Below are 12,114 nucleotides of genomic sequence, written 5' to 3'. Positions count from 1 at the left end.
GTACTCAAATGACCCATAAACAGTCATCCCTCGGAGGAATCAGTCCAGTCATCACCCAAAGACGATTGTGGATACTTACAATCGAAACGTCGTGAAGTAACTTGTCTTGGAATCTCTCAACTATTTATTTTCATTTTTTGTTCAATTGTTCCATTTTACTTGTATTTTATTTCATTTCAGGTTTGTTTGTTTAATATTCTTGTTATTTTCAGCTATTCATTTTTAATTCTTCTTTTTTAGTTCTTTCAGGGATTTCAAATCATTTTATATAATATCAGACAATGAAAGTCCGAACTAATGAAATTCATCATGAAAAATTGTTAATCCCCTTCAAACAAACGTAATTACGACGTAATATGTCGGAATTAAAACTGGTCGATACATAGCAGAGACCAAAATATCAAATGGGCCTCAAACCGGAATGAATCCCAAATGGGGTCTGAATCGAAACGCTCCGTATATCCAGATAATTGGATAGCAGCAAAGCTACGGATCAAGTCCGCTAGATAACTAACCCGTCAGGGCGCAATGAAAATACGATAGAATGTGACGATACCCTTTGTCTTTAAGGTCGAAATTAAACAGTGGTTCACATTCTAAAACTGTTGCCTCGGAAATGATACTCGTATATTTGAAGCGGTGGTCCGAAAACAATCCACGATCTGGCAGTGAGAAGCACAGGATCGGACTTGGAAAGAAATATTTTGGGATCAGCCAGTTATAATCAAGATGTATATTGTAAAATAATACAAGTACTTCTCTCATAAAAAAATGCCAAAGTTGTAAACTATTATTGAAGTTCTATTCATTACACTGGGAAAGAAGTATACTGATACCATTAATATATCTCAAAATTTTATGTTGACTGTCAGTTTAGAAAATACTTGAATAGGACAGAAGTAACAAAACGATATTTAGATGCAATAAGGCAATCATATCTTTCTATAAAATGACAGAATAATTACAATGACGAAATAAAAAATTTAACCAACTTAGCCTCAGAAAATCAGATGCTATACTGTAACAAGAACATAGTTGGAACTCATCTCTGAAATTACATTAAAACTGAATTAATGCAAAATTTTCCAAAAATCCATTTGTTTCTGAGTTGAATACCGAAAAATTCCAATATTCTATACAATAAAGAAATGAAAGAAAGTATCAAACAACAGAAGCAGTTTCTCATATACCTTCTTTTCAATTCGGACAAGTTGGCGTTAACATATTACTTTTCAGACGTTTCGTCTCCGATAAAGCATTGACAATTTTATTTTTTTATATAAACAGGAAAGAAATCTACCCTGTATACCCTGACGCATTATCATAATCGTTCAATCAGTAAATTTTCGAAAGTCATTCGAATAAACTCTGAAATGGCAACATTTCTCAAATCAATCGATTTTGTATCTCTTAGTCTTCCTGATCTCAACACATTGAATACCACTTTCAAACTGTAACTTATTCTGTTATAATCTTCTTGGACAATCATCACTACTGTGAGTGTCGGTCTTTCGATTTTGACAACCACTGGTTCACGACCAGGTTCTTTTTCTCTACGGCCACCAAGTATAGACCAAGTATCTCTTCTGTGATTTGAAACATATTGTCTGGTCCATCTAGGGTTCGGATAACTATCTGCTCATTAAAACTGCGACTCTTTGACTGAATACATTTGCACTTGCGATATACTAGGCCATTGTGTACGAAATTAGGCCCAACTTCTTCGTTGAACCAGCTTTTAACCAGCCTCGGATCATCATCTTTCTTCTGACTTTCTCTTATCTTATCTATCTTCCATGGGTCTGGTCCATCTCACAGTTGTAATTCGATAGGTTGCCTTTTATATTTCGGGAAATATTAATCATTGAAAATCACTTTATTGTTTTTCAAAATATTCCCCATGAAGATCTATACACTTTTGCATGCATTTGAACCAATTGTCGAAGCTCTTTAGCCACTCTGATTGAGGAATCTCCAAAACATGCATTCTGAATGCAGCAACCGTTTCTTCAGTCGACTACTGTTTACTTTCGGGCTCATACGCATAAATCCACGATTCATCACTTGTCACGATGTCATAGACGTGTTTCAAAGCACCGCGATCGTATTTTCTGAGCATTTCCTTCGACCAATCGACACGAACCTTTTTTTGAGCGATTGACAAATTGTGTGGGATCCAACGCGAATAAATTTTTTTGACAGTTAAATGTTTATGCAATATTGAATATATGCTGGTCCCACCAATGCCTAAAGTTGTCTCAATCTCACGATAGGTCACATGACGATCTTGTAATATCAGTTCGCGCACAGCATCAATGGTTTTCGGGACAACAACTGATTTTGGACGACCTTCACGAAATTCGTCTTGGGGTGAACTACGACCACGATTGAATTCACCATACCATCGATAAACACTGGTCCTTGATGGAGCTTCATCGCCAAAAATTGAATTAAGTTCAACCATGTACTGTTACAGAGTTAATCCACGAAAGTAGTAAAAAATAATCGCAAGAAAATGTTCACGATTCAATTCCATTTTTGGCCACAAATAGCGCGCGTATGTCAAAACGTTCTGAGTACGTATAAGCTCAAAAATGCAGATAGAGCTCTCAGTTGCCAGATTGCAACACTAGGGTTGCAGGTATCAGCTTCCAAATTTCTTATTTCTTCGGGATTACTGGCTCTACCGCTCCTCTCGGTACCACAATCTGTTATAAACTTCATCGATATCAAAACACATACTTCTCGCTCTCCATTAGTCATCTGCTTCATCTTGTTTTCGGGGTTGGTGATCTGTCTTTTGTGTTTGCGACCTTTGGTCTCTTCTTGAATCGAGTTTTTGCTGATTCTTTTTGATCTAGGAGCATTCTAATCCTCCTCTTATTTAACTTGATCCCTTTTTCGTGAGACCTTGCTCGTTTTCAACTGCAATTGCTGTAGAATGTCGCTGTTGTTGCGACGCCTTTACCATTTTCGGACAAGGTTCCCCTTCTCAACTACATTTTCATTTTCTGAAGCAATTCTCATAGCCTAAAACTTTAGCACAGATATCAAGTTGGATATTTGCATGCTCCATATCTGTGTTTTTCAACCGGGCGACGAACGTCTGCTTTTTAATTCATTAAAAATATTTTTTTAGGCTTGCGAATTCACCAGATTGATTATTCTTTCAATATCTGCCCAATAATGCTTCCAGATCTCCTGCGGTTGTTATTGTCTACTCGTGATTCAAGTAAAACCTACGCTTGGAAAATAGTATATTGTACAACAAGTGAGAAAAACGACATATTTCTCAGGAGCGCAGATTGTACACTGTACTTTTCCTACGCCTGCGTTGTTTTCAAGTATTGAAAATTAAAATACATATATAGTAATACTTGAATGTCATTAACTCATTATTATATTTTAATTAACAGTTATTTTAAAACAATTTTGTAAAGTAATTCCTGGTAGGTCGTTTTGTTTCAACATATTTTCGGTAACTGAAATATTAGTCGAAGTTGAAGTTGATGGGGAAACGTACTATGCTTCCACAGCATTCTTGTGTTCAGGTTCTAATGGCGTTGGAGGCTGAATGGATTCTACTACACTTTTTGAAATTTTCATTTTGTTAGCTATGTAGTTATCGATATAAGATTCAGTAACATTGCTGGATTTCCAACCCCCATGGCGTTTTAAATTTAAAATATCTGCCCCTGCATTAACTAAAATAGTCGCAGGTGACCTTCGGACACAATGGCCAGTATATAATTCAGGATTCGGTAATTGCAAATTTCAGATTTGCGTTTTAAAAATGCACGTACTTTTACTACGTGCATTTTATATCAACACAGTTTTTAATCATTAAGGTACTCCTCAGCATCGAGTACTGAGACGATAATGTTGATGATTTCAATCTTCTTGACAATTCTTAAAAATAAACTAACAATTCGGAACAAGAATTTACTTTGGCTTTCATTTTCTAGTCCATGAAGTTTCTGTAAGCGATTTCATATTTTTCTCTTGATGTGCTTGGTAGCAAATTATTGCAAACATTTATTGCTTTCTGAACAATTTCTGGAGGTGTATTTTCCAACTCTAAATCTTCGTATTCCATTATATTCAATATTTAATAAATCTGAACTGTTTATACTATAACAATCAACAATAAAACTCTTTTCGTTGGGTAAGTTGACAGCAATACTTATATAATGCTTCGGTTTTGTTGTTATGGAAACGCCGACAATGGGCTATTTGGATATTGCACGCGAATCGCCGGCGTAGCATTGTCAACATGGAGAACATGTCATATCAATCTGACATGTAACAATTCATGACTGACTTGAGTTATCGCGATAAAAGTGAGAAATTATTTCTCACTGTAATTACTTATATTTCTCACTGCGTGAGAACGCAGTGAGCGATGAAAGCGATGAGAGAAGTGGCACATTGTATAGCATCCGTAGGAAATCAATTTTGTAGCGAAAAACGAGTTGCGGTTGTTGTGGTTTTGTAAACTGTCCAGTGAAAATGTCACAATAAGGCAGTGTTTCTCAAACTTTTCGAATTCACGGCTCCCTTATATTTTTCGAAGGTTATCGCGGCGCCCCGAACGTAAAGATTACACTAGATATTTAATTAATAAATGTAGGTAGGTGGCTGTCTGAACGGATTGCATTTTGCAATTACCGATATTATCATATTATCAGAGGATTTTTATCAATAGGTACCGACGTATTACCTTTACTCAGTTATCTATGTTGTAAAACGTTGTACCTTGAGACTCACCCGTGGCCCACGGCGCCCCAGTAAGGGTTCCACGGCGCCCCAGGGCGCCGCGGCGCACACTTTGAGAAACACTGCAATAAGGTGTTACTTGAATACATTATGGATTTCCATTAAGTACCGACCCATTCCATCAAATGTTCGCTTTTTAGTTAGTTGTGGCCAAGGCCGTAACCAGAAAATAATTTCGGGGGTGGGGGAGGGTGGATTTGGTTTGGTGGAACAATAGAAAAACATGAAATATAAAAATAACGAAAAAAAGAAAATGGTGTTACATGATCATATATATTTATTAGAAAACCATTACAGAAATATTAACATCTTTTTAGAAAATCAAATTTATTTTTCCAGTTTTCTTTGCAGCAAACAAATCAATTACCTACTCGATGTCGATGTCAATTCTACGGTGGATTGACATTAACGCCAAACCGTTTAGTCGTTCCTGGCTTGTGGAGTTTCTTAAATAAGTTTTGAGGCGTTTCAGAGAAGAGAAAGCCCTTTCAGAGGTACATGTAAAAACAGGGAGTGTCACCAAAATCTTTAAAAGTTTGTACGCACATTGCCGTAAAGTTTTTCCATTGTGTTTCGGATTTTATAATTCCAATAGTATCTTTATCTATATAGTAGGGAGGGTGAGTGTAGGCCCACAGCTCATTGTACATCCTCCCGAGGAGTTGTCCTCCTAAGTCATCGTCCTTCCTGTCCTTTCCAGGAAGGTGGACGGATCACTAGGAGACATCTCCTTTATATCGGCAGGTGTAGGCCAAGACTCGCCGAACACACACTCTCTTAGTGACGATAACTCCGGACACTTGTATTGGACACCGGCATAGAGGTGTGTCCACTAGCCCCATATTATGGAGGTGTTTTCTTAGTTGACAGTGACCAGTCAGAAATCCTACTGTTAAGCTTCGATTTTTCCGGGTCATCGTCAGATATATCTTCGGCGACAGCTTCCCAGGGTTGCTCAGAGTGATCCTGGCAAGATTGCCTTCTTTTGATTTCTTCCCATCTCTTTAGGGATTGATCATGGGTGTAACGTTTGGCTAATTCCGCAGTTGTCGAAGTCATCAGGCCGTAGGTGGGTCCTAAAATTCTTAGTCCAGCCGCTTCCTTGGCTAAAGAGTTGGCAATGCGATTACCTTTACTCCTGTCGTGCCCTTTAATCCACCTCAGGATAATGTTTTTGCCAGAAATTCCTTTCCTGGTTATTTCTTTTGTGATGATTGAGACACCAGCCCGTTCTGTTTGAACCATGCTGGTATATTTTTCCATTCCCCATCTAATCCATAGGCTTAGTGATCTGGAGTACACCTCGCATCCTGAGCCTTCTTTGGTTTTTGAGCCGTCTGTATATAGGCGTATTGCATTTGACTCTGTGTTCTGTTTTATTTGTATTTTGTAAGGTTTATTTAACACAAACCTGAGTTCAATTGCATCACTGGTTGCCTGCAGCAGAGGTTGCGCAGTAAGCTTCTCGCCATAGGCTCAGCCTCAATTTACCCATTTCTACTTCGCGGTTTACACCAGTAGTGCACAATCGTAACATGGCCATTAACGCAACCTCCTGTGATGTTCAAACAAGCCAATCGTTGTATTTGATATAATTTTCCTTCATGACCCTTCTAGAATCTATAGTTGGTTACAACAGTTGAAGGAATTGCGTAATAATCATCAAGTCATGGGGTAAGACTCCTTCATTCCGCCATGTAAAATTTTATTCATAATAATTTAAAAGGTGCCGATTTTTTTAATGTTTTTCGCTTCGGCCGATGTCTAACAAATTGGCAGAAGTTTCCAAGTTTCCGAGTACAGGTATAATAAATCTAATAAACCCAGAAGCATCCCATAATTTATAATATTATCATTTGGTTTTGTAGTCGCCCTTGTTGAACTACGAAAATTTGTACGGTCCGGTCCTAAAGCGTTCGGATGAATCGCAGTCGGCGGGAGGAAGAGAGAGAGTCTGATGATGAGTTGTTCATTTGGCGAAGTGCGGGCATATCGCAATGCGGCCGGGGAGCCGGCAATTCAAACGGCCATTATCACCTGAGTTATTGCTCGGTGTCGACAGAGTTGTTCTAGCCGTCGACATCGATTCATCATCAATCAACCTGGATCAGGATGGAGATTCACTATCAGATGATAATTAGAAATTTCAGAGATGATTAGTTTTTGAAAAATATTATGGAATTAGGGAACACATCATGTTTGGATTATCAGAGGAATTGAAACAACCTTCTACCAGGGATGTACATTATGTATCTCAATGACTTTCCTTCAGATCTGTTACATCTATGTTGTTCTGAATGAATAAATGAAGTAGTTAACCAACAAGTCAATAATCCAAAATACAACTTGGCATTCCTTGCGTCAGTTATCAGTTATCAAAATCGCATCGTTTGCACAAGTCCTCATGTCATAATGTGGCGGTACTTAGCCCAGTAGTTCCTCTGTTGAACAGAATTCTGTTGATCCCAAATTTTCACCCTTTCCAAGTTCGAGTTGGTTCCTTACATGTCTGTTGCCTCGTCTGGACAATCTACTTGCAATACAAAAGGTTATGGTATCCCTTGGTAACGCCAACATACTTGTAGACTTGCTCTCAATTGGCTCAAACTCCCTTGTTGAGTCAGCTTCGAGTAAGATACAGATTATCATTTTTCTCATGGCTCGGTTAATCTTGTCTTACCGTTATGGAAAAGCAACATCTGCCAGGTTATTTCCTTCTCCAGGGTTTTGCAGCGTTTCAGTGGTTCATTAATCAGATGTCGTGTTGAACCTCATTGAACTTAAAACCATACTTCTTAGTGTCCGTTTCTCTGGACAGCTAACTGTTGCCTTCTCTCTGGTGTACGATGTCGACTGTTGGTAACCTGAACCTTCGCTTTTACTTTGGCAATCTGCCTATATTCGAATTGATGTTATTCGCCTTGATACCTAGGAGAATCACGTTCTTCCTCTTCATTTGATGGAATCCTTCTCTCTATCAGTCCATCTGCAACGCCTGTAGTTTTTCGCAGTTCTACCAACGCCTCTTGTTTCAGAACTCCTATTTGCTCAAAAAAATTACTTCAACATTAACATCACAAATTTATTTGAGAATCTACAGTGATATTTATTTGGAAGCTAAGTTCGAATATTTCGAAATGAATGACTGAAAATAAATAAATAATTTTTGATAATACAGAGGACTGATGGCCTGTTAATGTCCTTCTTGATTGGTAAGATGAACTCAAACGCAATTCTTGTACTAAGTGACTTTTTTGCGACCTGGATCGTAAGTTTTAAGCCAGGTGATTGACAGCTGGCCCAAACTGGGGCTGGTTAATTCACTTTGAGGCAAAGCAGCGTACTGAAGCTTGTCTCGGTCTTGTTCTTCTTCATATTCGGAGAAAATTTATGAGACCAAAGTACCTACTAGTATATACAAATGGTAACTTGATGATTAGTTCCTTGTTTTTGGCAAATTAAATTTTATTGAGTAAAAATAGAATCCAGTCTTTTTTATGTTTATTTGGGTGCAAGTGTAATGAAAAAACTAGATCAACTTGAATGAAATAGATGAAAATTTTGACCAAGATAAGTATGATAGAACTGACCAAACTTGATGAAAATCCATTATAACGTATTCAAAAACACACTTCATTATGAGATTTTTATTTGAAAGTTCACAAAACCGCGACACATATTTTGCTATACATCCCGAAAACACTGTCGGAAGCACAGCATTATTAACCAATGACCAATCCCCACACCGTCGGGTAAATGATCATTGGGTCCATTAGAGCATGTGCTCTAAGCAGACGCAATAAGCTAAGAATGACAGTGTACTATATTTGTCCGGCCAAGGTTTTTACCATCGTGCAGCATACCAGCATGATCTCAAGATCATGCACAGAGTGGTCGAGATAGTCTGTGGATTCGAGAAGACAATCTTGATATACCATCCGGTTTTTCCTCCATTTTCGAACGATATCCGTCTCACCGAGAACTCAATACTTTACGACGAATATCGTCTTGCTCTGATGGTCGAGAAGAACTACATCAGGCTCATTAGCCCGTACCAGCTTGAGGGTGGGAAATGGATAGTTCCAATAAATTCGGCACTTCCAATTCCCAACAACGTATTTAATATCATCGAGCAATATAGGCGTCTCGTAACTGGTAATAAAGCACTCTTGAGGCCGCGTTATATCGATGGATACAGGCTAAGATCGTATATGCTGGACATGCTGACAGCAACTGTATAAGGGTATCAGGCGCCTCGTGTGAGGCCCTGCATCTTGTGTCAGGAACCTTCATACCCATCAAGCGATTGCGGTAGACTAAGGTGTTGAATACATCATCCTGGCAGGACATGACGAATCCCTCCGACATCTAAATGGTGTAGGATGCTTCCATCTACGAGCTGCACATCTTCTCCGTAGTCCCCGCATCGTCCTCTTTTGGAATGGGCCAAATTTCATACCGATAGCATGCGTGTACTCTTCCACCACCAAGGACTGTTGACTCCAGAAGTACAAAGTTCAAGATGATACGTATAAAACAAATGAGTGGGTGACCTTATGCTAGTATTTCTGAACTAACAGGGGGAATAGCCCTGAAAAACTCACCCTGAAAAACCCACCCTATTTTGGACTCCAGACCTATTATCATTATGAAATAAATGTTCAGTAGCCGTTCCATTAATTGTCCAGACTATTATTGAAAGCATTAATTGATGGAGCACAAACTACACGATCAGGCAGGCCGTTCCAGTGGAAGAAAATAAGAAAATACGATTGCACAGAAAAAATTGGCGATATAGTTTTAGGAATTTTTCTCTCACTATTTTAAATGATGTGAGAAATTACGTTGAAAGTCCTATATAAACTCCTTTTATATTATTATTCTAGAGGTAGATCCGTACGTGAAATTGATCAAGTAACAGATTACTAAAAAACCCAGTTCATCAGACATAATGAAACTTCATAAGCCCCTTTTACCAATTCTTCAGCAAAATGGTTGACCTAATTACACCTCTCCATCTCCCACCTATATGCATGACCTTCTGAACCCCATGTGTTTGTCGAATATTGCTTTCCTGTGAAGTATATCGAGGAAAACTAAAATGAAAATGTCTTGAGATTGCCCCGGGGAACCGTTCTCCTAGCGAACGACAATGCGTCTTGGTAACGACTTTCCGTCGCTGTTACTCCATGAATACATTTTCCGCGGCATTTTCTTTGTTCGTTCCTTCCAGCCGACGCGAGACGTAGGAAATTGTGAACCTGCTTTAAATGCATTGAATTTTCGAACAACTATTCATACCTGGCGCCCATTAAAACTTTATTTCGCATGAAATTGATTCATTTTTACTACGAACATTTTGTTCAGATTCCAACCTGTAAACAAAGTAAACAAATAGTTCTCTAGAAGTTTTTTGAATGTAGTAGAATTGTGTGAGTTGTGTTGCGAAGTACAGATGAAAGAAGACAGGTAGCTAAAATTGTTGAACAGAAAATTTTTGTAACAGAAAACACGATCAAGTAAAGCTGATAGCATAGACGCTGACTAGTGACCTTTTGTAATTTTTGCGATCTCAGCAAGGTATTTGACTGGCTCAACCCTCAGGTATTCTCGAAAAAGTTACGTGAGATAGTTTTGGGAAAATTTAGATTGCTCTTTTATTATTCTTAATGTAATTGAGGGTAATAAAAAAACAATCAAGTCTTAACGGATACATCAATCACTCGGAGTACCACAACGTTCAGTCTTGGGACCTGTGCTATTTCGAGTTTATACAGGGTGTAACTAAATAAGTGTGAAACATTTAAGGAGGTGATTCCTCATCGAAAAAAAGATAGGATCTTTCATATAAAGAAATTTCATTGGAGCATCCCTTGTTAAGATACAGCCCCTTGAAGGGGGTTCATACAATTTGTATAACAATTTTTTTCACAAGCACTAAAGAAGTTACAATATTGAAATTAACCTGACGTTTTGTACTACCAAAAAGACACTTAGCAAGAAATTTACTTGGTTTACCTCATGGTTGTAAGGAGTGAAAAACGCAATCCCTAAAATTTATTTCCAATGTAACTTTTTGTCTTATTATTTTTTTATCATTTAAAAATTAATTTCCGATAGCCTGTTTCATTCTAAACACAAAAAGTCTCCTGGGTTTTTTGCCCAAAATAAACCAGTTCTCAGCAAAATATTATTTTACGAACAACTACAAAGATACATCGTCATAAATTCGAAAATACGAAACTAATCTATCTAGTAGGTACTAACTACAAAATAACAATAAATCCAGTTCGCATTTATGACGATGTATCTCTGTAGTTGTTCGTAAAATAATTTTTTGCTGCGAACTGGTTTATTTTGGGCAAAAAACTCAGGAGTCATTTTTTGTTTAGAATGAAACAGGCTATCGAAAATACATTTTCAAATGGTAAACAAATGATAAGAGAAAAAGTTACATTGAAAATAAATTTTAGGGGTTGCGTTTTCCACCCCTCACAACCATGGGGTAAACCATATAAATTACTGGCTAAGTGTCTTTTTGGTAGTACAAAACGTCAGTTTAATTTCAATATTGTAACTTTCTCAGTGCTTGGGAAAAAAATTGTTATACAAATTTTATGTACTCCCTTTAAGGGACTGTATCTCAACAAGGGATGCTCCAATGAAATTTCTTTATATGAAAGATCCTATCTTTTTTTCGATGAGGAATCACCTCCTTGAATGTTTTACACTTATTCAGTTACGCCCTGTATAGATAAAGTTGTCGAATCTGTTTCTGATGGAAAGTGGGTGAAATTTGCTCATGACGTTGGTATGATTACGTATAACAGGCTCCGATCAAACAAGTATACAACGAAAATGCGAGCAAACAATGCAATATGTCATTGTAGTGGTTTTCTAGTATCTCGCTTGTTTTTGATTCAGATTCAAAAGTAATTCATTAATTGAATTGAAGGGGTTATATTTTTAGGAGTGATAAATTTTTGGGAAAGAAAGTTTTTGGCTTTCTACTACTCCATCTGATACAAAAAAAAGGTGATGAGAGAATCTTCCAAAGAAAGGAAGGAAGTAATCAATTTGAAAATAAGTAACTCTATACATGGATGTGTAGATAATGCAAAGAAGTAACTTTCAGACACAAACTGGAGGACTTTCTTTCAGTTTGTCCTCGTTTATTCAATGTAACCTAACCTAATCTAACCTAACCTAACCTAACCTAACCTAACCTAACCTAACCTAACCTAACCTAACCTAACCTAACCTAACCCAACCTATCCTATCCTAACATAACCTAACCTAACTGCTAGTTCGAGGGCGGATTACTCTCAAAGATCCAAT

The sequence above is a fragment of the Leptinotarsa decemlineata genome, unplaced genomic scaffold, assembly GCF_025532065.1.
Source record: "Leptinotarsa decemlineata unplaced genomic scaffold, Ldec_3_MD MMD2_tig00000026_RagTag_RagTag, whole genome shotgun sequence".
Taxonomy (NCBI): Eukaryota; Metazoa; Arthropoda; class Insecta; order Coleoptera; family Chrysomelidae; genus Leptinotarsa; species Leptinotarsa decemlineata.
Note: the sequence above shows the minus strand (reverse complement) of the source record.